At 38.6% G+C, this 25075-nt stretch overlaps 1 protein-coding gene across 2 annotated transcripts in view; it reads right to left on the reverse strand.

Annotated features, from left to right (window-relative positions):
- The window catches only part of CCHR14.PART0H10orf95 (chromosome chr14.part0 C10orf95 homolog), a 499460-nt gene that overhangs the window by 190149 nt on the left and 284236 nt on the right, over window positions 1–25075 (reverse strand). Inside the window, exon 2 of one of the 2 annotated variants that reach the window (XR_006362795.1) lies at window positions 9299–9363. The exons of the other annotated variant lie outside the window; for it this stretch is intronic. The gene's annotated coding sequence lies outside the window, so the exon portion shown is untranslated. The remainder of the gene's footprint in view (window positions 1–9298; window positions 9364–25075) is intronic. 2 annotated transcript variants of the gene reach the window in all.

The raw sequence follows: 25075 nt of genomic DNA on the forward strand, positions 1-25075 counted from the left end.
ACACAGAAGTGAAGCTGTGTGCGGGAAGATGTTGAGAATTTTTATTTATTTATTTATTTATTTATTTATTGTCTGTAGAGTAAGAAAACAGAGCTGTAATTAGGACTGCAGTCAGTTTTGCATGTCTCACAGGCTATTTTTGTAGAAATTGAAGTGCTTCTTGCAGGTAGCTAAACAAGGGTCCTGTTTTAGCTGGAAGGGTTGGAAACTGAGCTACTTGTTGCAGGTAAGTAAAAAGGGATGGTTTTATAGAGTGTATATGTTGTTTGTAGTATAAAAATAAATTAACTGTAATCAAGTGTTACGGACAAAGGCTGTATACTTTCTTACACTGTACAGCCTTTGTCACAATACTTAATTATAGTTAAAAAAAAGCAAAACGTTATATTATGTTGCAATGTTAGCATGTAAATTATCATTCAACTTAAAATAAGGCCGCAATAATTATGATCTTATTTTAAGATAGATGTTACTTTACCTACAACCACTGAATTATATGTTAATTTTTTTTACAAGGGGTTTCATTAAAATAACAAAATTAAGAGAAAATGAGGTCAGTTTTCAGTGCATCGGTGAGTTCTTCAGTAACCATTAAAAATTCTAAGACCTGTAACTACAGGTCCCACAGCAACAAGACTTAATCTGGGAAAGTGGGCTAAGTCTAGGATCAAGAAATGTTCAGTACTTCCCTTTCTCTGAGGTACAGCAATATTGAATTTAATATATATATAAGCAGAGGTGTGTATAATATTGCAGTGGGGCTTATCCCCATGCAGAAAAAAAATTAAAAGAATACCATTTCAACATTCGCTATTCTCCTTTTGGTTTGCTTTTTATTTTTTGTAATTTCAGAACTCTCAGAATTACAATACTACCCATGTTCTGCAGGTACTTTACCTGTTTTGAAAGGTTGTTTTGAGAGGTTGTTGCCTGAAAAATTTGTACTGTGTAAAATCACTACTTCTTGCAATATTTGCGCACAAATGCATACTTAGTTATTTCCCATTGAATTGTGGTACTTCCCAGAACGAGTCAGCTGCTAATGTTCTTTAAAAATAATTTTGCAGTCATGCATTCTCATTGTGAAACTGAAAAGTTGTTATTATGGTACTGAAAACCAAGAGGGAATGTGTTTTAGATCAGGTGCAACTGCTCATCTCACAGTGTTTTTTTTTTTTTTTTGATAGACGAAAAAGTTAAACAGCTTCCTGGAAAGTTTGTTTCATGTCATCCTGATGACAGCTGATCAACATTTGTGTCCTGCCTTGGTCCTCCTTGATTTCTCATTTGCCTTTGAAACCAAGAACCATTGTATTTTGATTGAGTACCTGAAGTTCCAGTAGTTCACCTCTTCCCTCTCAGGATGCTTCCAGTGCGTGCTTTCTGAAGCTAATTCTTCTGGTTCTGTCCCCTTAAAATGCAGACTACTTGAAAGCTCCATCCAGGCCACACTACTGTAAACAGTGTATACACTGCCACTTAAGGAGATTGTTTCTGGAAAAGGTATTAATTACCAGTTATATGCCAATGATATTTCAGATTAATCTCTCCTTTACTCTGGAGTTTGTGCCTGACTTTTTAGAATTTGAAGATTGTCTAGAATCCATCCTTGAATGGAAGACTTATGACTGAAGCTTAACCCATGGAACATATAAACTTTGCTGCTGCATGCTACTATTCATTCATCACATCTTCTGCTCCATCTATGGTGGGATTCCATTAGAATTTTTGTCTTGTGTCCATGAAGAGTAAATATGCCATGCTGTTTGCTTTACAAACAGTAAATGTACACCACACAGTATAGATGGTGATCTGCTTGAGTTTCCAATAAGGCTAGTATACTTTTCAAAACACTATGTTGAATATAAATTATTGTGCTTTGCATTCTTAAGAAGTGAAGAGAGTATGTTCTAGAAAGTTATTTCTTTTGTCACTGAAACAGAACCATAAAGTGTTCATGTATTTGAAAAAATGCTACTTTTATAGTTACTTCTTAACTTCTGAGAACCATTTGAGTTTTAATGTCATTTTCTAGAATTAAAGTCTCGATTTAAGCACTTGTTAGAAAGTAATTTATATTATACTGACATCAGAAAGAGATGTATTTGGCCCAGAACTTATGTTTTTATACATCAGATAAACTGTGCTGATGAGACCGACTTGTGGATATGCTAACTCATTACATTCTGTGTTGCTCATGAAGAGCACAAAGATGTAAAAGGGAAAACACACACAAATATGCCTCTTTATTTTAATGCATATGTAGCAATTTGTTGATTGTAAATAAATGAAAATTATGCACTTGCCATAATAATAGATCTGGATGAGCAGGTGCATCCTTATCAATCAATAGGACTAAAACTGTAGGTTTCCATCAACTCCCCATCTGAAATGTTCTCAGGCTGCTAGCTACTCCCCTTCAGCCATAATGCTCTACTCTCTATATTCCTCTCCAAAATGTCTGTGTGCTGCTTAAAACTGAAGCAGCATGCAACTACATAAGTAATGAGGTATGGGGAAGGAAGGTAGGTATGTTGATGAGGATAGAACTTTTCCTCCAAGTAAATTGCCATGGTAGGTACATACATTTCATATCTGGAATTAGAATGTCTCTCCTTGTCAACCAACAGGACAGATCAACATGCTTATCTTTGCGGGTGGTCTTTATTAGAACGTACCCTAAATGATTTTGACTCCAAAGGAAGACTGAGATGTAGTGATCAGATCCAGCTTACAGTGTCTTACAAAAATATTCAGAGAAGCCCATGTAGCAACTACACAAATATAATCAAAGGAATCAAGAAGTGATTACATGGAAAGCGACCTTGGGATCTTTACAGTCCTATTTTGGGGAAAAAAATTAGACAAATAATTATAATTTTTTTCCTGAGTAAATTTGAGCTCACTATGGGCGTCTGTACAATGTAACAAGTACTTACGTCTGTTAGAATAGCTTAACAAACATCAACAATTGCTTAGGTGATTACTTTAGATATGAAGGAAGGATTAGTTTGCAGTAACAGTCTATAATTTGGAAAACTAGGTAAGGGGGTTGCACACAAATTGTGCAATTCAGAAATTCCTCTAGCAGAAGTTATAGCCTCTAAAAAAAAATCTTCAGTGATGAGTATTTCCAGTCTGCTTTAGAAGCAACTTTAAAAGAATAGAAGTCAGCTTTTCAAGCATGAAATACTACTCTCATGAAGGAACAAGGTCCTGGAAAGGTAACCATATCTGGAATATGTTCCTAAAGACAACCTTGCAAACCCCTAAAGAAACAAGAGGTGAAAGCTGGAAATGGCAGCAACATGTACAATAGAAGCATAATCTATGCCAAAGACTTGAGAAAGATAACCTAACATGGCAGACGCAGGAGCTATAAAGACAGCTGACCCTTTTGAAGAGACACAGATAAAAAAAAAAACATGGCAACTTGTTCTACTATATTTTTATCATATTGGGTTTCTTGGCAGAAGTTAGGATCTGGATGATCCCAATAGAAGGAAAAGTGTAAAGGAGTCCAAGAAGCCATTCCTAGATGAGAGTATCCTAAGGACAGTCTATCAGATGAAGGATCAGAGGAAAGTAGCTGCTACATTTGTCACTGGTCGAGGATGAAAGCAGGTCACAACAGGACTTCCCCCAGTGATGGAAGAGCTTCCACAATATTAACATGCTTAGGGTCCACACATGACATCAGAACACAATGACTGAGGCTCTCCAAAAGAGAATTAGCTTTCTCAGAAATGTGGCTGGCTACCAGAGAGTTGTTGTGTCTTTCGGCTTTTCCCGGTTAGGGGTCGCCACAGCGGAACTCCAGTCCACTAATGATTGACAGTAGATTTTTACGTGCTGGCTTGCCGGGCCTAATGCACAACCTTCAACAAAGGAATGCCCATTCACGCATGTCACCACACAGAAGACGCTCTAACTGAGAATTGAATGGGCAACGTCTAACTGTGAGGCGACAACACTACCGCAGCACCACCACCGCAGTCACTGATATAGCCCATTCATATACTCTAACCGCATCTTGACAAGGAGTTTAAAACTGAGTTCCTACCACATAGTTTAAGTATCATACCACTGTCATTTTACCACTGCATCTGGCAATTGTATCTTGGGGGAGTGCTGAAAAGTGTGCAGAATAAAAAGGACCAGTCTTGTCCCCAAAAATTGATGTGCAGACTGGTCTCTTTTTGTGACCTCGCACCTTAGACTGTCAGTTCTTGACAATACTCCTCACCCAGGAAGTTGCATTTGTGGTGACAGACAATACAGAGGTGAGTAGATGAAATGTGCCACCAAGGATAAGACTGGAAATATGTAGCCATCATTGCAATTGCATCTTACATGCTTTGCAAATTTTTATCTGAGAAAGCATTAGATCTGTATGTAGACATCATTTTAATTTGGGAGTTCACTGAACAGTTTTCATGTAAAATGTGGTATAAGGATCAAGTATATTGTTGCTACCACAAGTCCAGGTGCCCTGAGACAAAGCACTGCTATAACAGAGACTAAAGTAAATGAAGCACTGCAGATTGCAAACTGAGACCCTGCTTAAGAGCAGAAGAACCTTAAAGGACAGAGTGTATATTTAGCGAATGTGAGAATTTGAGAAAGATCCAGCTCAGTCTCAGCATTGTTGACCATGATTCTCAAAGACAGGAAGAGTTGAACAAAATACTTCCATGGTATATATAGCCGGCCTAGAGTCAGTGCAGCTATCAGCTATTTGCCCATGTGGGGAAGCACCTTGACTCCTTGCAGCATCTGGTTTATTTCAATAATGGAAATGCATTTTTGTTATTTTTGTTATTTCTATTTTTGATATTTGTATTTCTGTAATGTGACTTTTATGTGGAGCTTTTCTCCCTGGGCCTCCACTGAAAATTGGCTCACCTAGGCCCAGTGGACTTTCCCTATAAACAAATTCAATAAATAAATAAATTAATAATTTAGTAAACTCCTTGGAAGCTGAGCTGAGACTGAATGGAAGAGCCTGAAACAGATGGCCCTAGTCAGAAGTAAAGAAACTTTCCAGACTCCTTAGTGATACTTATGTGCAGATGGGAGTCTGGCATTTTGGAGACCCAAAGAGCACATCCAGTTTCTTTCTTGTGAGAAGGATGAACTTCACCTGACCATCCAGAATTTTTCTTTGGAAACAAACTCATTAAGGGAAGTCATTTTCACTAGAACTAAAAAGAATCTGGAATAATAATTAGATCCTCTCTGGTCTGGTGGGATTTCTTTGATGGTTCTTTTGTTGTTGAGGTTTAAAACCTCTGTTCATGATATGCTGCTTTTGATGAGGTAGAATGTCAGCTAATGAAGAAGAGAGTGGGGCTTGGGTAAGGTGTGGAAGGGAATTGTTTAGCTTATGGATACTATTGTCTGAATCTACCTGCTCTGCATAATGGCCAGCCATACAGGGATGTACAAGAACAGTTAGGCCCCAACTGCCTCAAGAGTGGGACAGTCAGTAAAGGCCCTCAAGGATTTGAGTGTTGTCTCTTGGCAGAAAGACCATGGTGTACTTGCTGCTGATGATTATTTCTGCCTTTGGGCTGGTATCCAATCTAGAAATTACCATAATCATGTTGGCTTCTCTGATATCTCTGGTTTCCTTCCTGATGGTCATGTCATTGCCACAAACAGTATGAACCCTTCTGCATCTTTCAAAAGTAGTACTGTGGATTTGGAACATTATGGCAACAGCTGTGATGATTTGCCCTCCTTTTCCATATTCTCTAGCTCATCTTTAACACCCGGTCCAAATAAGGCACATCCATTAAAAATGCCCTGTGAAAAGATACCTGAGAATTCTCAGTGTAGTACATCAGATGCAGTCGCATTTGGCAGCAAAAGAAAACAATCAACAGCTAATTGTATTATCTGTTGAACTGTCCATCAAATAACATAGTGAGATTCATTATGAAGGATACAGTTTCTACCTATAATCATGGTCTTAAGCTCTCCATCTGGCAAATCTTGCAGCATCTTTGATATTTTATTGGCAAGCTCTTGCTAGAACAGCAAAATATGTGATAAGCAGTTTACTTGCTCAAAGTAAAAGTTGAGGGCACATAAATGCACTTCCTGAACCTGTCAATCAGTTGAGACTATTAATCTGGGGTGGGGTGGGGTGGGGGCAGCTGGAGCCTTTTTAGGGGCTGCCACAGCAACAATAGAATATATCATAGAAGTCTGCACTCAACAATTTCAATCCTTTGAAGTCTGGAGTATCGTCTGAGCTCCACAAAACAGTCAACAGGATATTATTTTTATTTGTTAATTTCAGTCACAGATCTTTCAGTTTTCTCTGATTAGAATTATTGTCATTAGAATTAACTGAATGAATGGACGGGTGCAAACTGATGTAAGAGATAAAGAGAACATTTGATGAAAGGGTATTAAAACAGGAAATTATTAAAAAGCAATACAGCACCGGAAATTAAAGCCAGAGCTTAACTAACTTAATCTTCTAGCATTGTGTTTGATTTGTTCAGTCTTCACTTGCATGTTTTGTGACTCTGAGCAATATACACTTAACCAAAGAACTGCTTATAGGTCACTATTGGAAAGAAACACCTGTGTCTCATGGATGTTACCTAGCATTAAAGAAGAATGACGGAAATAAGTAAACACATCCGCTCTGGATTCATTTTACTTCTTAGGTCTTTTTATTGTCCTGTTTACTGCCTTCTCATACTGCAGCTCTGGTTTATGGCAATTTTCTAGAACTGCCACAATATAACATTAAACTGAATTACTGTTGGCACCCTCTCCTCTTCTTTATATTATGCTGCTATTGTTTTGCTCCCTAAATGCACTGACATGAAATGTATTACTGACCTTTCTTCTAGACTAAGTTTCATACCAGTGTCACTTTGCATAAATCTTATCAACCTTGTTGTCTCAGCCAGAAAGCTGTATATACTTTTCTATTTCTTTTACACTCTAATCTGGAAAAGTATTAAAATGAACTAGCCTAAGACTCAGTCCAGTAACACTCCACTAATGGACCTGTTGTACAGCCATTCCATTAGTCCGATTCTTATGTAGGGACTCCCTCCTGGTTTGGTGGATGCATTTATTAGGATACAACCAATTTGTAAATCTAAACTTTGTCTTTGTAGGAGTGATTGTTGTCCTTCTCAAATGAGTAACCTTTTATGGTACAAACGCACACATGCACGAGCAAACAGACACACACACACACACACACACATACACACACACACACACACACACACACACACACACACACACACACACACACACACACACACACACAGGTTTGGATATTTATATATGGCCAGTATTCACTGTCTGGACAAAGCCATTAATAAAAGTGGGACAAAGGCCAAGAAATAGGGACAATTTTTAAATATTGCTCTTACAAACTTAGAAAGTTGATAGAATAACAGGTTTTGCACTAGCATGAATTTTCTAATGGGTATGAAGTCTGAAACTCCAATGTCTGTTGTTATTTTTTAACTTCAATCTTTAATGATTTGCCACTAATTTGCTAGAAAAACACAATTTTATGAAAAATGGAGCAAAAATGTGAGGAAAAATCTGGACATTCTGCAAAAATCTGTACAGTTGAGAAATTTGGGTTCCACAAATGACTTAAGGTTGTCTATGAACAGCGGCTCTACGTGGATATGCAAATAAGGTCAATGAAAGTCATTTGCAATGAATAAGGAAAAGCAACGTCTTGTTTGAAAACACCCATTTCTTGCAAAAGAGTTAAGTTGTGTAAAGTTCAGCATTACAAAGTTGCAAATTACTTTGCCAAAGCCTGAAGGCTCATTTCAGTTTTACTTTTTATTTTTTGAATATCACAATTGAGCGCAGCTAAGAGAAGTCACATTTAAAATGTTTAAGGAAAGCTGCGGAATATGCAATGCTTAAAACTGATTTTTTTTTTAAAGAAAAGGGGTTTATAATGTTATATATAGGGTACTCTTTTGTGGACAACCTAATGGTTTCATTACAGAATTGAAAGGGGAGATAGGAAAGACTGAAAAGGGGGAGACAAACAAAGAGGGTAACACACAAGAAAAACATCAAAAAAGGTTTGTGCTGGAGAAGATGGGAGAGGATGGGCAATATGTTTTTGTCAGAGGATAGACCATGAAATTTTTTCAACATTTTTTATATGAGATGGTAGTGTGGGTGGGAAATACGTAAGAGGGTAATGTACAAATAGTAAGGAAAGAAGGGCTGAGAAGTGGCAGCAGGAGTCCCAGTCCACAAAGCCTCAAACACATCTACTGCCAGATGGTGTTTTAGAGGAGGACCCCAGTGTTGAGGAGGTAGGGCCTGTGTTGGTGCAGTGGTCCACATTAATTGGGACAGCGTGACTTCAACACAATGAAGAGAGGCTTTGACTGGCTGAATATTTCTGTCTACTACCTCCTCTACCAAACTTCAAAGCCCCCTTTTCAGTGAGGGTTGCCAGACTTCTACTTGCCAGGGTGTCTGCAGGACCATGGCCTCCACTTTGATTCTGCAAGGACATCCCTGGATGGGCAGAGTGTAAGCATTCTCCAGCCTGGGAGGTACATGCCCGATTTGCTCGAGAGGGATTTGAATCTGTAAAAAAGAAAAATAAATGGGAGAGAAGCAAAACAATAAAGGAGAAAGAAATGCATAATCACAATAAGAAAAACAGAGGAAAAAGGGGTGGGGAGAGACAATAGAGAAAATGCACAATAAATCCACACCATGTTTATATGACATTTTATATGCTATTGAAATTTTACAGTAAAATATTTACTGACGTAGAACTTGTGTACAGGAAGTGCTTATGCATACAATGGGAGTAGACATTTGGGAAGTGCTTGAGTACTTGAGAAGAATGATATGAGTAGTGCTTATGCATACTTCAGATAAATTCATTTGGCAAGTGCTTGTGACTACTTGAAGGGGAGTGTGTATCTCTCAAGTTCTGTACATACAATGCATTCAATACAGTACTAAAAATACCCATTGTAATTATTAGAACAAATCAGTTAAAAACAGAGTAATGCTGTTTAAATTTACATATTTGTAACATCAGCTTGAACTGTTATGGTTTCAATTGTACTTCTTTCATCTGCAAAGTTATACAAATATTTTCCTTATGATCAATATAGAAAGTTGCAAAAAAAGGACAGCAGTTATACAGAGACATATTTCTCTCTCTCTTTTACAGTAATATAATAATTTCAAATCCTTTGTTATGCTTATGCATATTACAAACTAGTAAGACAGAATTCTTTTGGACTTCAGTTACACTTACCAGAAGATTCAACCAGCCTTTCTATTCTCCTTTGTTGCTGCAGTTATACTCAGTTTGTTCCACAGCTGTAATGGTATGAGAGAAAACAATTCTTGTTGACTTGTATTTGCCATTGTTTTCATATATATATATATATATATATATATATATATATATATATATATATATGAAATGAGTGTGGAATGTTATTTTAAAAATACTGTGCTGTGCACATAAATAACACGTTTTCAGGTATAACTTATTCACAAACACAGAAATGTAGCAATTCATTGAAGTTTGCATTTCCTTTGCTGTACAAATGTGTTTGATTTGCAAGGTAATGTGGAAGCAAAACAGCATTTCTCAGTAAATTTTGTGGAAATCATTAACTGGGCACAGCAACCTCCACACCCTACCCCTAACTTCCACTCTGACTAGGGTATGTTGTCTGAGATTTCAGCCATGATGTACATGCAGGTAGAAATGCATTTGAACAAACAACTGTGTTAAGCAACTATTTTAGTTATATTTCTATGACCTATACAAAAATGGCTTAATTTAATGTAACTATTAAATCATTTTATGCAATAGTAATACATTTTAATGTGCAATTGTAATTTTATTTTCATTGTTTATAAATCCATTAACAAATACTTGTTATTGTAACCAAGTACATGATTTACAGATTTGTATATACAGATTATTATTTTAACAAACATATGTCACATTTGTATGTTGTTGTGTCTTTCGGCTTTTCCCGGTTAGGGGTCGCCACAGAGGAACTCCGGTCCGTAAATGACTGGCAGTTGATTTTTATGTGCCGAGTTGCCAGCCCTGATGCACAACCTTCAACGAAGGTATGCCCATTCACGCATGTCTCCACACTAAAGACGCTCTAGCTGAGAATCGAACCGGACAGCGTCTTACTGTGAGGCGACAACTCTACCGCAGCATCACCACCGCGGATTCATATGTCACATTTGTATATATTATGAAAATCTGTTAATACATCACTCATATCCATCTTTTTTAAAAAGATGCATGTATGATTACAAACATGCGCATGAATTCCTGTGCATTTCATAATAGCAATGCAAGTAATATTTTCAGGTACACATATCTTTCTCAGAAAATACCTCTAGTTATGCAAATTTGTTAAACTTTTTTTATCTGTAATATGACTGAATGAAATACTGAACGTTAAGAAACACATTTTTTTTTTACTTACTACAGAACTCTGGTCTTCTCACCACTACATGATGTCTCCACTTGGCCAGCTAGTCAAACCTACGCTTATGCAAGTCATCAAAGTGGTGATGGTACTGCTGGCCAGAGTGGGTTATACCTGTCAGGGCTGAGAGGTGATAACCCTCCTCCTGTCAAATATTGATTTTTTTTTCCAGGTGGTATGATGTGTGCTGGCCTCAATCTTTTCCCAATAAGAATTGGTGAGAAGGTAGAGCATTATCAGGGACTCCTTGTTGTACCAGCTTGGAGTGTGGCCTCATGCCTTTACAGATGATGCCATCATTTAAAGTAACAGAACAACAGTGAGGAAAGTATGGTCAGGGATGTATTAATCAGGGTTAGAACCACTCCCTTTGGGGTGTGACATCACCCTAACCAAACACTATTTACTAGCAGGGGCATTACAACAGCTATTGATATTATTGGCAAGTTTGACTTAGCCAAAACTTCTGCCACATACTTTTTTTCTTAAAGGAAACCGGTTACCATTCCCTTCTATGCTTGATTAAAATGGAAATATAGGATTAATAATTGCTATTGCTAATGCTCATTGGCAAAGGTTATTTTTTTGTACCACAACACTAGTATATCTCACGTAGTACAGCAGAATTTTTCATTTAAGGTTTCCTTTTTTGTGGGGGGGGGGTGATAAATGTCACTATGTGTGTTATTTTGTAAGTGTTAGGAATGTATGATTTGTTTGAGGTACTGGGGTATGACACACAATATTGGATGGGCAGGGATTACACTTCAGATTGCTGCAAACTTGACATTCAGATAACTCCATTTTGTTCTTTTTAGCTACATTCTGATTTTGGTTAGTCTAGGGACATTCACATGTTCCCGCATCAAGCTTGGGACAGGTGTGGAGTGCTGCAAATTGCAGATCTGTCCGCAGTATGTCCATGTCAATCTGATGTGTGTTCATGTTACTTTGGCTATGTATTAATGGTCATCAAAAAAATGAAATTTGATAATACATCTTGGAACACATTTGCATACTAGTACTACTATGCATAGTGGTGAATGTAAATTAGCCTAACTTGCATATAACAGATGTACATCACCCTGAACTTACACCAAAAAGTTGAGCATCGTCATATTAGTTTGCCAATAGCTGAGTTAGGTGAAAAATACATTAGGATACTGAAGACTTATTTAAGTAAGGAAACATTTACAAAATTAGAATTTAATAAGAAACACTTCAAAATGTTTGTGTCTTTCGGCTTTTCCCGGTTAGGGGTCGCCACAGCGGAACTCCGGTCCGCTAATGATTGGCAGTAGATTTTTACGTACTGGCTTGCCGGGCCTAATGCACAACCTTCAACGAAAGAATGCCCATTCACGCATATTGCTACACAGAAGACGCTCTAACTGAGAATCGAACGGGCAACGTCTAACTGTGAGGCGACAACGCTACCGCAGCACCACCACCACAGTATATTTCATTAATAAGTAAAGGATCATATTTAATGAATTTACATATATGATGTTCTAGATTTTTGGCCCAGCCAAGACATGCAACTCAGACCTGGAAATAGCAAAGTTAGCAGTAAATGACATAATTTTTGCCGACTGCAACTGTAATAAATCTGACGAGGCTTCTCTTTATATAACATCTGTGACCAGCGCTGAATCGCAAAAAGTGTAAAATATACTTCATTAGCATACGAGGATCTGCATCATTCCTCATTTCCATCTCACTATTTGCACATTTGCATAAGCACATTTGAGGTCATCACACATTAGCGTAAATGGCTTCCATGAATCACAGTTTAGCTGTGCTCATCCACTAACATCATGGATAGCCTAAGTTCATTTGCATAACTGTATGCCAGCCTATGTCTTCTTATTTTAATTAATTAGAAACTAGTTATTTGTTACTAGACAGTTCCTTTGTCACTAAGGTATTTTGCAAAATATACACCACAGGAACTTAGTATGCAATAACTATGAAACAATGCAAACTTGACATGAATCTTCTATTGCGGACAATAATTTTTCAGAAGAAATGGCATACCCCTTATAGTCAACAAATGGTTGTCAAAATAAATCAGTGCTTTGTTGCAATCCAAAAATGATAGTGTGGTCTCAATCAGGCTCCAGGATAAGCCTTTCAACATTATAGTGATACAAGTTAATGCTACTGCTGCATATGCCGACAAGGAGGAAATCATCCAGCTTTATCTGCAGCATCTTCTGGCTATAACACCAAAAAAGTATCACATTCATCACAGGTAATTAGAATGTCAAAATTTATGGTCAAAGAACAGTTGGAATGATGGGCAGGTTTGGTCTTGGTGTATAAAATGAAGTAGATCATAAAAAAGCAGAATTCGGCCAAGGTAAATCAGTAGTCATACAATGCACTCTTTTTTAGCAACCTAGGAGATGGTTTTCTACATGGATATCACCAGATGGTCAGTACATACTTTGCAGACAGAGGTGGAAGAACTCTATACAAATAAGAAAATGGAGCCAACAGTGTCTCAAATCATCAGCTTCTCATTACAAAGTTTAGAATCAAACAGAAGAACACAAGAAAGGCCCCCATGCCCACTTGTTTGAGCTCAACAATATTCCCTATGAATACATAGTGGACATCGGTGCGAAACTTAGCTCTAGGTGATTGTCACTGTTAAAGCAACACCCTGAACCCCTGTGTAAAAATGGGAAAGAGGGCTAGTGGATAGATGGGGGGATCTTATGGAGGTGAAGCACAGATTTAATGTAAGAGACCTGGTGGATAGAATGCTTGAAGTACTATGCAGAGAATTTTGGGGTATAGTCCAAGAGGTGACAACAAAATATTACAAACAAAGGAATTTATGAAGGCAAAATGGCAGCCTTTGGATTTTTCAAAAGTGGTAAGGAAAGGAGGAGAGAAAAGGGTAAAGGAGGTTAAGGAGATTAAGAAAAATATGTTAACTAGAATTCAGAGCTCCAGAGAATAACAAGAAAAGACAAGAAAGCATTTTTACATGAGTGGTGCAAAGAAATAGGAAAAATAATAGAATGGCCAAGACAACAAATCTTTTCAAGAAGATTGGCAACATTAAGGGAAACTTCCAGTAAAAATGGCCATTGTAAAAAATAAAGATTGGAGGGACACAACATAAGTAGAAAAAACATTTACAAACATTTAAAAAGAAGTTGTAGAAATGTACAAAAGAACTATATGAAGAAAAATCTAATACCACTGAGAAATATGATAATATGGTCTATGATTTACATCAGGACATCCTGGAGAGTGAAGCGAAATGGGACCTAAATATTCCTGCTAATAACATGGATGCAAGAAGTGATTGAATTCCAGAAGAATTGTTTAAAATCCTGCAAAATCATGCTCTTACAGTATTTCTCATATTTGACATCAAAACTGGAAAACACAATAGTGGCTGCTGAATTGGAAAAGATCGATTTATATTCCAGTCTGAAAAAAGGGCAATGATAAAGAGTGTTCAAGTTATCAGCCATTTGTACTTTTGTCAAATAATAACAATGTAATGTTCAAGATCCTGCAAACTAGATTCCAGCAATATGTAGACTGAGAACTGTCAGATGTACAAGCTGGTTTTAGGAGAGGTAGCGGCATCAGAGATCGAATTGCTGGCATCTTTCTCAGAACACAGAAAGAAAGGGAAAACCAAAAAAAAATTGCAATACCGGCTACACTAAAATGTTTAGTTGCATAGACCATAACAAAGTGTGACAGGTTCTTAGAGAAATGGAGATAATGGGTCGCCTTATTTACCTCCTGATGAATCTGTATGCAGACCAAGAAGGAAAAGATTTAACTGAATATGGAATAATTTAATGGTTCAGGATTGGGAAAGGAGTGCGGTAAGGCTGTATTTTGTTACCCCATTTACTTTATATGCCAAATGTATCATGGGAAAGGCCAGATTAGATGAATCAGGTGCCAAAATCATAATTGCCAGGAGATATAGTAACAATTTCAAATATGCAGATAATACCACTCTGATGGCTGAAAGTGAGGAGTAACTGAAGAGCCTGCTGGTGAAGATAAAAGTAGAAAGTGCAAAAGTAGTTCGCTACTCAACATTAAAAAAAATTAAGATTGTGTTACCTAGCCCTACCAATTATTTGCAAACAAAAGGGGAATAAGTAGTGGCTGTGGTTCCCTATTAGAAGACCAAAGACGCATTCTTTTGAATGCATCTTGGTCGAACTCAAAAGCCTGAAACGGCAAAATATCGAAGCGGCTTTTAAGCTAATTCTTTCCCTGGGAAAGAATTTGCTTGGTCGCTTCGTTACTTTGCCATTTTCGGCACTGTAGTGCGGTCTTGAAGGTGATATATTTAAGTAGGGGATGTGTGGGGGCGCAGCCCTCAACTTAATGTAATGTTTAAAGTGTTTTATTTATTTATGTATTTATTTTTGTTGGAACAGTGATTTTTTTCCCTAGGAAAAAAATCACTGTTCTGACAGTTCGAAATTGTAAGCTTTTGCGTACATATGGTCGATTAGGCACCGTTTGCTTTTTTAAGCATTCGGTAATCTAATAGAGACCCGAGGCTGTTACAGATTTTATTTTTCTGGATTCAAAGATCTCTGAATATGGTGGATGCAGCTATGAAATTAAAAGAAGCTTGCTTCATTAAAGAAACACTATGGCAAATTTGAATAAGACATTAGACATCAACTGCTCCTCATGCTGAAAAAATTCTGTAGAGTCAAAGCTATGATTTTTCTCAATAATAACCTAAGGCTGTGAGGGTTGGAATATAAGTAAGGTTGTGTACTGGAAAATGAATTGTTATACTGGAAAAAAAAACTTTGACAATTCTGTGGACTGCATGACGATCAAATCTATCAAAAGTGAAGAAATTAATCCAGACAATTTACTGGAAGAGCTGATAATAAAACTAAAACTTGTAATTTGACCATATATTGTGAAAACAACATTACAGCATTCACTAAAGAAGAAGCTGATGGTGGAAAAGACTGAAAGCAAAAGAAGGGTAGTAAAGGCTAAAATGGAAAAACAGTGTCACTAGAACAATGACTATGGATTTACAAGAATGTAAAGAAACAAAAGTGGACAAACTGGCCTGGCATGATAAAGTCCTTAATGTCACAAAGAATCAGACTCAACTAAACAACAATAATACTATGCACCAGGTTCAGTTTTACCTCCAGCATGCTGCACTGGTATTACATGTTTGCTGACCTGTAAGAAGGTGGATTCTTTCCTCTTCATAATTTCTTTATATAAGTGCTTAACAATTTTATTTGCTTATCTTAGTTATGCTTCAATTATTTCTTATTCTTTATTATTAACACTGAAGCAAGGGTATCGTGGACATCATCAGTCTATTCCTAGGTATTTCTGTGAGATTAATTACACATATAAGGGACTGAATGGGCAGTAATTATAGTGGTGGAGAAAGGATTCTAGAGTTCACCTCATGATACTGATATATAGTATATCTTTGTATGTATTAAATAAACAAAATGCATACAATAATCTGAACAAGTTGGCCTCATACAAAGTATGGATTGATATCATTCATAAAACACATTTGTCTTCTGGAAAGTTTTGTGGATCACCACCCATATATAGTTAAGATAAAGAGTAAAGAAATCCACGTATACTCCTCAGTCATATGTCTAACACTTTTCAGAAATTGTTTCCCAAGTAATCTACCACTCATAATACTCTTCCAGTAATGTATTTTACAAAGCAGCTAACATTTATTCCATTATATTTTGTAACATCTTTATCCATTTTTCCCTGAAGAGTGCAAGATCATTCAATGATGACTGTATTGATAAAAAAACATTCTTCAGATTATATTGGATTATGCTTCAGCAATGGTTTTCTGTATTTTTTTGATGGCATACTGTACAACTATTTCAGAGCTTTTTCTCTATCGATTGTTGTCACAGAGACAATTTAAGTCATGCAGTATGGACAGGGCCTTAATGTCATCTATTAGATTTCATTTCCATGTATTTCTCTTTTGCTTTTATGTACATTTGTCTACTTCTCAGTCTCATTCAGTGTTTATCAGATTTCACTGTAATGAGTTTTATTGTTAGGAAATTATTATGATCAAATATGTGCAAATCTGAAAGAGTACTGATTTGCACTGACAGACTATTTGTCCCTAGCACAAAGATTGCATTCACAAGTCAAAGCAATTCTAAATAATAAAGTCAACAATCTAAATAATCAGGGTAGTAAAATGAAATGACATGACCCTAATGAACAAAAAATATAGTGGAATGATTTTAAACTTCCAGCCAAGAAAAAAAATAATGAACACATTAAACTATCCTTAATTACTTCCACTGCAATGTGTGTGTGTGTGTGTGTGTGTGTGTGTGTGTGTGTGCGTGTGTGTGTGTATATATATATATATATATATATATATATTGTCTGGGAATCATTATTTCTTTATTTTACTTTTAATTATAGCAGTTTTATTTTATTTGCCAAAATTATATGATTTATGCTATTCAAATGCAACAAACATATCTGTGATGGAAGACATTTTAATTACAGAAGTTTGATGGAAAGTAGTTTTCTGGTGGCAGAGAACATGAGTTTCACATAATGTGACATGATTTAAGATCAAGATGAGCATGAGTGCAAAGTAGAGCTGATGATATCCTTTGTCAAATGACAGTTATTTGTTTTGGATGTCCAAGTAATACATTAATAAAATAGATAAGGGGCAGTTTGTCAACTTCTGCTTGGTGTACGTACCACGATGGATGGCAACATTCAGACTTGCAAAAGTCACCCCATCACTGTTCCCGCACTCCCAAAACTAATAACACAAGCACAAACACACTCATGAGCACTCACACAAATTATTAATAATAATAGATCTTGATCACAGAGGACAGGAGAATGAATAATCAGTCACTTATCCAGAATTGTTCAATTAACTGTCATGCTGCAGAATAAAATGTATAATTCCTACCCTTTAAACTAATTTTAATGTGCTAAATTGTTTAGTTCACAAAGTGCATTGTATGGCTTTCTGCCAACAAACAGCTAGTTTTCTGTTGGTTGTCACAAGAGTAGAAAATGTATAATAATGCTTGGTCCCTTGTATAAACTAGATTTGGAATGCTTCAGAACTCTAACTTGTTTTGCACTCACAGTAAGTTGATATGGCTTTCTACTAGCACATAGCTAATTTTCTATTGTTGTCTCACAAAAGTAGAAAAATAAACTAAGGAATTAAATGTCTTTTATAGTCTCATTGTCTGAGTTTACATCTCATACCTCACTATACTGCATAATGTAACTCAAGCCATTCAAAGAGATTAAATAAAAACAAAGAAAAATATGAACGGCATTTAACCTGCAGTTCCTTCACTGGCAGGTACCACTTTGTTTCTAAGCACATTAACCAAAACATCTTAAAGATAAAAGAAAGGTGCATTTATTCAAAGGTACTTGTATCACTTTTATACCAGTTCCATATAAATCAAATCATGTACTATATGTGAAATGAGTTTTTACTTCCCTTTTGTATATGATAATTTATAAAACCAATCAATTCATTTAAAAAAGTTACTAACTGGCATACATCTAAGGCAGTTTATAAAATACTGCAAGAAAAGTACAGTTGTGTACCTACCATAAATGTAGATGTTCGAGTGTATTCACTGTTGCAGTCATTACTCTTGGGTTATCCTGCTGGCAGGCTAACCGCAGTCAGCCTGAATTCCAAAGTTCTGGTCCGGGGTCGGTTGCTGTCACCTCTTCCCTGACGTCAATGCGCCAGGGGTATAAAAGACGCAGCCGACGCCATTTTCTTCAGTTTTTCTTGTCCCAGATGTCAGGTGCCCCCAAAAGGGTAGGCTAAATATATTATACCAATAAACATACATGCAGTAAAGTAACATTTCCTTCATCTACAAGCAAATACACCACATAGGTTTTATAGAATAGAGAAGTACAGATAAACCCCAGCAAAAGAAATGGGGATGGTGGGAGGGTAACCTGGACTGCAACAGTGAATACACTTGAACATCTACATTTATGGTAGGTACACAACTGTACTATGTTCATCGTGTTTCACTGTTGCAATCATTACTCTTGGGTTGAATCCCAAAGCTGAGGATGAGTGGCTGAGCTAAATAGGATTAGGAGAGGCTATGAGGCCCTGCAGAACTGCAGTGGCAAAGCCTGCTCTGGATTTAGAGTAAGAGGTAAGTGGTAGTGCTTTGTAAAAGTGTGCACTGAACTCCAAGTTGCAGCCTCTAAGATGTCTTTGGTTGGTACACCTCTGAGGAAAGCTGCTGAAGTGGTTGCTGCTCTGGTAGAATGAGGCCTAATGTCCTTAGGCACTCATTTGCCATGCTGTTAATAGCAGAAACGAATGCAATGACCTATCCATTTAGAAATAGTCTGTTTTGAGATAGCCTTTCCTTGTGATCCTGCAGCATATGCCACTAAAAGTTGCTCAGTCTTTCTGAAAGCTTTAGTTCTGTCCAAGTAGAAGCGTAGCTGTCTGTGTATGTCCAAAGAATGCAGAATTTTCTCACCCTTGTTCTGTGGGTTTGGATAAAAGGTAGGCAAGTGAATGGTTTGGTTGAGGGCCACACTGGATACCACCTTAGGCATAAATGTAGAGTTTGTCCTCAGAGAAACCCTGTCTGGGTGAAAAATGATAAAAAGTTCCACAGCCATGAGTGCTTGTAACTCCGAGACTCGTCTTGCAGAGGTTATTGCTAGGAGCAGAGCTGTTTTCCAGGATAAGAATTTTATATCAGCTGTTGAGGCTGGCTCAAAAGGAGGCAGTGTGAGTTTTTCCAAGACATAACTGAGGTCCCATGCCGGAATTGGTGCTCTCCTTGGACGCCTGATGTTTTTGGTCCCTCTGAGGTACTGCCTTATTAAAGGATGAGAAAAGATAGGCGGTTCCATATTGTAATGGGCTGAAATGGCAGAGGCATGAATCTTAATTGATGAAAAGGAAAGGCCTTTGTCCAGCATCTCAGTTAGGTAAAATCTGAGGAATATTTGGTACATACATGTTAATGCCTTGTTCCTGGCTCCAAGCACAGAATCTCTTCCATTTTTCTGCATAAGATTTTCTGGTACTGGGCCTCCTGGCCTCCAAGATAACATCCATAACAGCTTTTGAAATAGGAGTGTTCTGAATGGCTACATTATCTAGCATGCTGCCAGATTTAAGGTCCTGAGCTGACTATGCAGGATCTGATTGTTTTGTTAGGTCAGCAAGGGAGAAGTCTGAGGCAATATCTATGCTGGACCTTGAGACAAGCTCTTTAGGATTGGGTACCAGTGCTGGTGTGGCCAGTCTGGTGCAATCAGTATCATTTTTGGCTTCTCTTGTCTGACCTTTAGGAGTACCTTGGGAAGGAGAGGCAGTGGAGGAACGGCATATACTGTTAGGTTTTTCCAGCTGAAGGATAGGCTGTCCACTTTCCATGCTTGTTTGTGATATATCCTTGTGCAAAATCTTTGTAATTGGCAGTTGTGAGGTGAGACAAAAAGATCTATGTCTGGGCATCCCCATTTCCTTATTATCATGCTTAAGACTTGTGGATCCAGTTTCCACTCATGGGGATCCATGAGGTTTCTGCTTAGTTCGTCTGCCAGAGTATTTGTTTTTCCTGGCAGGAATTGTGCTTGTAGGTGAACTTGATAAGTCAATGCTGTGTCCCACAAGGTCATTGCTTGTCTGCAGAGGGGGTAGGAATGTGTGCCTCCCTGCTTGTTTATGTACCACATGACCGTAGTATAGTCCGTCTTTATCAGTAGCTGTCCTGGATGAAGTAGATCCTTGAAAGCTGTCAGGGCATTCTGAACAGCTAGCATCTCTTTTTGATTGATATGAAGATGCATCTGACTTGCAGGCCATGTGCCCTGAATACATTTTCCTGCCATATGGGCTCCCCAGGCATAATCTGTCATTGTCAGTGTCTGTCTGGCTGTGGGTAAAGTGAATGGCAGACCCTTGTTGTGGTGACAGGCCTGTGCCCACCATCGAAACTCCTGTTGCAGGCAGGGAATGAGGGTAATTACTGTCTCCAGGCTGTGGCAATGCTGAGTCCAAACACTTTTTAGATACCATTGTAGTTTCCTCATATGCAGTCTGGCATATGGAATTAGTCGAATGCAGGATGCCATGAAGCCCAAGGCCTGCAGGATTTTCTTTGCAGATAACTCGGTCTTTGTTGCCAACTTTTTGAAGTAAGAAGTCAGTTGCCTTTGTTTGTCTGGTGTGAGATAAGCCATCTGGGTAGTTGTATTTAAGCTTGCACCCAGCAATATTATCTCTTGAGAGGGTACTAGTTTTGATTTCTTTTCGTTTACTGTGTACCCTAGGCAAATTAGTAATCTTTTTACAAACACCAGATGCTTTAGAAGAATGTCTTTGTTCTCTGCTTGAATAAGGCAATCATCCAAGTAGGGATATATTTGAATTCTTCTTTGTCTGCAAAATGCAACTACTGGTGCCAGGCATTTTGTGAAGACCCTGGGTGCAGTAGATAATCCAAAGGGCAGTGCAGTGAATTGGTAGTACATTGAGCCAGCTATGAATCTGAGGTATCTTCTGCAAGGTTGTCTGATTGGGACATGCAGGTATGCCTCTTTTAGGTCCAAAGTTACGAGCCAAGCCTTCTTGCCCAGCGTGGGCAGTAGCTGCTGTAGAGTCAGCATCTTGAATTTTGGAACATCCAGAAACGTGTTTAGTATAGACGGGTCCAGTATTGGTCTCCAGGTTTTGTCCTTTCTGGGCACCAAGAAAAGTCTCGAGTAAAATCCTTGCCCCTGCTCTTGCTGTGGTACTTGTTGAATGGCCGTCATGTCCATGAGGGATGTAATTTGCTTTTGTGCCTCTTCCCATTGATTGTGTGGCAGGTCTGGCATACCTTTTGCCCTTGGTAGGGTGTGAAAATGGAACCTGTAGCCCTGGGACACTATGTTCAAGACCCATTTGTCCTGGGTAATCATTGGCCAATTTGGTGAAAAAAGTGCTAGTTTTCATCCTAAGGGGGCTGCCAAAAGATAAGTGCTTGGATCTGGCAGAGGAAAGTCATTGGGACTGTTTCCTGTAAGGTTGTGATCTGTCTTCTCTGCTTTTGGAGGTAGGAGCACCCCATTGTTTAGGCCTGTATGAACCATGGGGCTGAGATCTGCCTCTGGGATGTCTGTATCTGCCTCTTTGTGGCCTGTCTGACACTGGAAAGGACCAATTTTTTAAAGGCCAGTTCCTGCTAAATCTAGGTGGCTGTACCTGTAAGAAATCCTTAACTGTCTGCATGGATTTCGCTTTATCCTCCATTTTCTTCAGCACCTCTTCTGCTTTAGAAGCAAACAAAGTATCATGTTTTAATGGAGCATCTAATAATTTTGCTTTAACATAATCAGGCAGGTTCTGTTTCTTTAACCAAGCATGCCTTCTAATAACAGAACCTGTAACAGCGGTCCTGCAAGAGGCCTCCAGTGAATCATAACCACATTGCAAAGTATGCTTTCCCACTTGTTCAGCTGCATGCAATAAATCCTGCATTTCCTTGTTCTCTGAACATTCAGAATTTGTCAGCATTTTCTGTTTAAGCAGTGACATTAAGTATTGCTGATATTTAAGCATATGAAACTGACAATTTAAAGCCCTTACAGCCAAGGTAGCAGAAATGTAAACTTTTTTCCCCCATCTGTCCAGTGCCCTAGAATCCCTATCAGAGAGGACAGGTTTTTTTGCAGTGGAAGCTTTGACCCCTTTGGGACCCTGAGAAATAGTTTCTGGGTCAGCAGCAGGGTTTTTATATAGGAATTTATGAGAGTCTGGGACCCTGTAGTATCTGTCTGGCTTAGCAGGTGCAGGGGGTAAAGAGTCAGGAGACAGGCTGGACTCTGAAAATACATCATCTACAATGTCTAGAACAGGTGGAATAGCAAGAGGTCTGTGCTGAGGTAGTAGCAGAAAGTCTCTGAGCCTTTTCTTAGATACTGAGTAATCTTGGCTCTTCCAGTGGAAATGCTCCCTCTTGGTATGCAGGGTTTCCCCAAAAGAATAACCCTCAGGAGGAGAGGCTGAAGGAACGGATTCTTCAGCATCAGAATCCTCATAGGGAGGAAAAAAATATCCCTGTTCAGAAGAGGAATCGGAGGAAATTGAAACCTGATCAGAAGAATCATATTCTGTCTCTTGCCTTGGCCTCTTATCAGGAGGGGGATGGGAACCCCTGATCAAAGTAATTAGGTCTTCCGCCATTTTAAGCATCTGTTTTTTAGGCATGGAAGTCTGAGTAGGAGAATGCTGTACTTGTTTCTTTGTCTTTAGAGCTGCTTTAGTCTTTGTCTTTGAAGCTGAAGATGGTTTAACATATAACTGTGTAGGTCTGAAGACACCCTCAGAAGCCGATGCCTGCTCAGTGGCTCCGGACCCATCTGAGGGAGTGATTTCCGAGTGTCCAGTACCTTGAGTATCCAGAGGCCCAGTCGGCTCCATGTGGGAGTCAGAAGCGGCCTGTGGCTCTGAGGTAGTGGGCGTCAGGGGCTGCGAAAGCACCTCACCGAGAACCGGTGAACCGGCGACTGGCCTAACGGAGCCCTCGTTGTTGGTTTTGGACCTCGGATGCCTATCCTTTTCCTTGTCCTTGCATTTTTTGTAAACTCCGGTCGTCGGCTGTTCTGATGGCATTATATAGTTAAATCTTTGGCCAAAGTAATGAAATGCAAAATCGAACTGATGCTTAATAGTGCATTGGTTAAATCTAGCACAAAACCGACAGCTAGCAATGTCATGGTCAGGGCCTAGGCAAGGAATACAGTAAGAATGAAAATCCTTATGAGGTATTTGCTTCCCACAAGAAATACAATTGTTAACTTTTTCTGACATTGGTCTGGAGCAAGAAAAAAGTTTCCCCAGCGGGGTACTTAGCTTTAATGAAGACTTCGGTTCTGAAATTCGGATTTGAAAATCTCAGGAGTCGGCCGACCGGCACTTGCGAACTGCTTTTGCTTCGAGCACTGCGCAGCAAGAAAGACTGAAGAAAATAGCATCGGCTGCATCTTTTATACCCCTGGCACACTGACATCAGGGAAGAGGTGACAGCAACTGATGACGGACCAGGACTTTGGAATTCAGGCTGACTGCAGGTAGCCTGCCAGCAGGATAACCCAAGAGTAATGACTGCAACAGTGAAACACGATGAACATCAACTGATTGATGTGTAATGTGACAGAAGCCTTAAATATCTTCATGCATTTACAATTTTCTGGTAATATACCACTTCACAAAATAATAAAATAAGTCCATCAACAGACAGAACTGTAATCTATCACTGCCCATATAATTAGAACAGATCCTACATCAAGTTTTAATCTGTCTAATTAACATATTGTCACTGAAATCATTATACATTTCATTTGCACATAAACAAACTTTAGTATGGGTTTTCAAATGCTGTCACAGTGTGCCTACCATCAGTGTGAAACAGTACCTCAAAATTTGTAATATAATGCGTTTCTGTCCTTAAGAGGCACTGATGCTATTGCTAGATTATGTCTGAATGATGCTTACACTATCAATGGGGCATGCCACATAACCTTCATCTGTTTTTGGATTTTTTTTTTTCAAAGGAACTTTGGTTAGTACTTAGCTGAATTCTGATCAATGTGGACACAGCAGTATAGCATTACAGTATGTGCTTTCTGTGAATATCTTCTTTTTCTCTCGGCTGTTCTCATTAGGGGTCGCTACAGCAGATCATCTGTTTCCATTTCTTCCTGTCCTCTGCATCTTGCTCTGTCACACCAACCACCTGCATGTCCTCTATCACCACATCCATAAACCTTATCTTAGACCTTTCTCTTTTCCTTTTACCTGACAGCTCCATTTTTAGCATCCTTCTCCCAATATACCCAGCATCCCTCCTTAGCACAAGTCCAGACCAACGCAATCTCACCTCTCTGGCTTTGTCTCCAAAGCGTCCAACCTGAGCTGACCCTCTAATATACTCATTCCTAATCTTGCCCATCCTCGTCACACCCAGTGCAAATCTTAACATCTTTAACTCTGCCATGTCCAGCTCTGACTCCTGCCTTTTTCTCAGTGCTACCATGTCAAACCCATATAAAATAGCTGGTCTCAATACCCTCTTGTAGACCTTCCCTTTCACTCTGACTGGTACGTGTCTGTCACAAATCACTCCTGACACTTTTCTCCACCCACTCCATCCTGCCTGTACTCTCTTCTTCACCTCTTTTCCACACTCACCATTACTCTGAACTGTTGATACCAATTATTTAAACTCATCCACCTTTACCAGCTCTACTCCCTGCATCCTCACCATTCCTCTATCTACCCTCTCATTCACACACATACATTCTGTCTTAGCCCTGCTGACCTTCATTCCTCTCCTCTCTAAAGCATATCTCCACCTCTCCAGGGTCTCCTCAACCTGGTCCCTACTCTCACTACAGATCGCAATATCATCTGCAAACATCACAGTCCATGGGGCCTCCTGTCTGATCTCATCTGTCAAACTGTCCATCACCATTGCAAATAAGAAAGAGCTCAGATC

The sequence above is a fragment of the Protopterus annectens genome, chromosome 14.part0 (genome assembly GCF_019279795.1).
Source record: "Protopterus annectens isolate FY-2018-M chromosome 14.part0, PAN1.0, whole genome shotgun sequence".
In the NCBI taxonomy this organism is placed as follows: Eukaryota; Metazoa; Chordata; order Ceratodontiformes; family Protopteridae; genus Protopterus; species Protopterus annectens.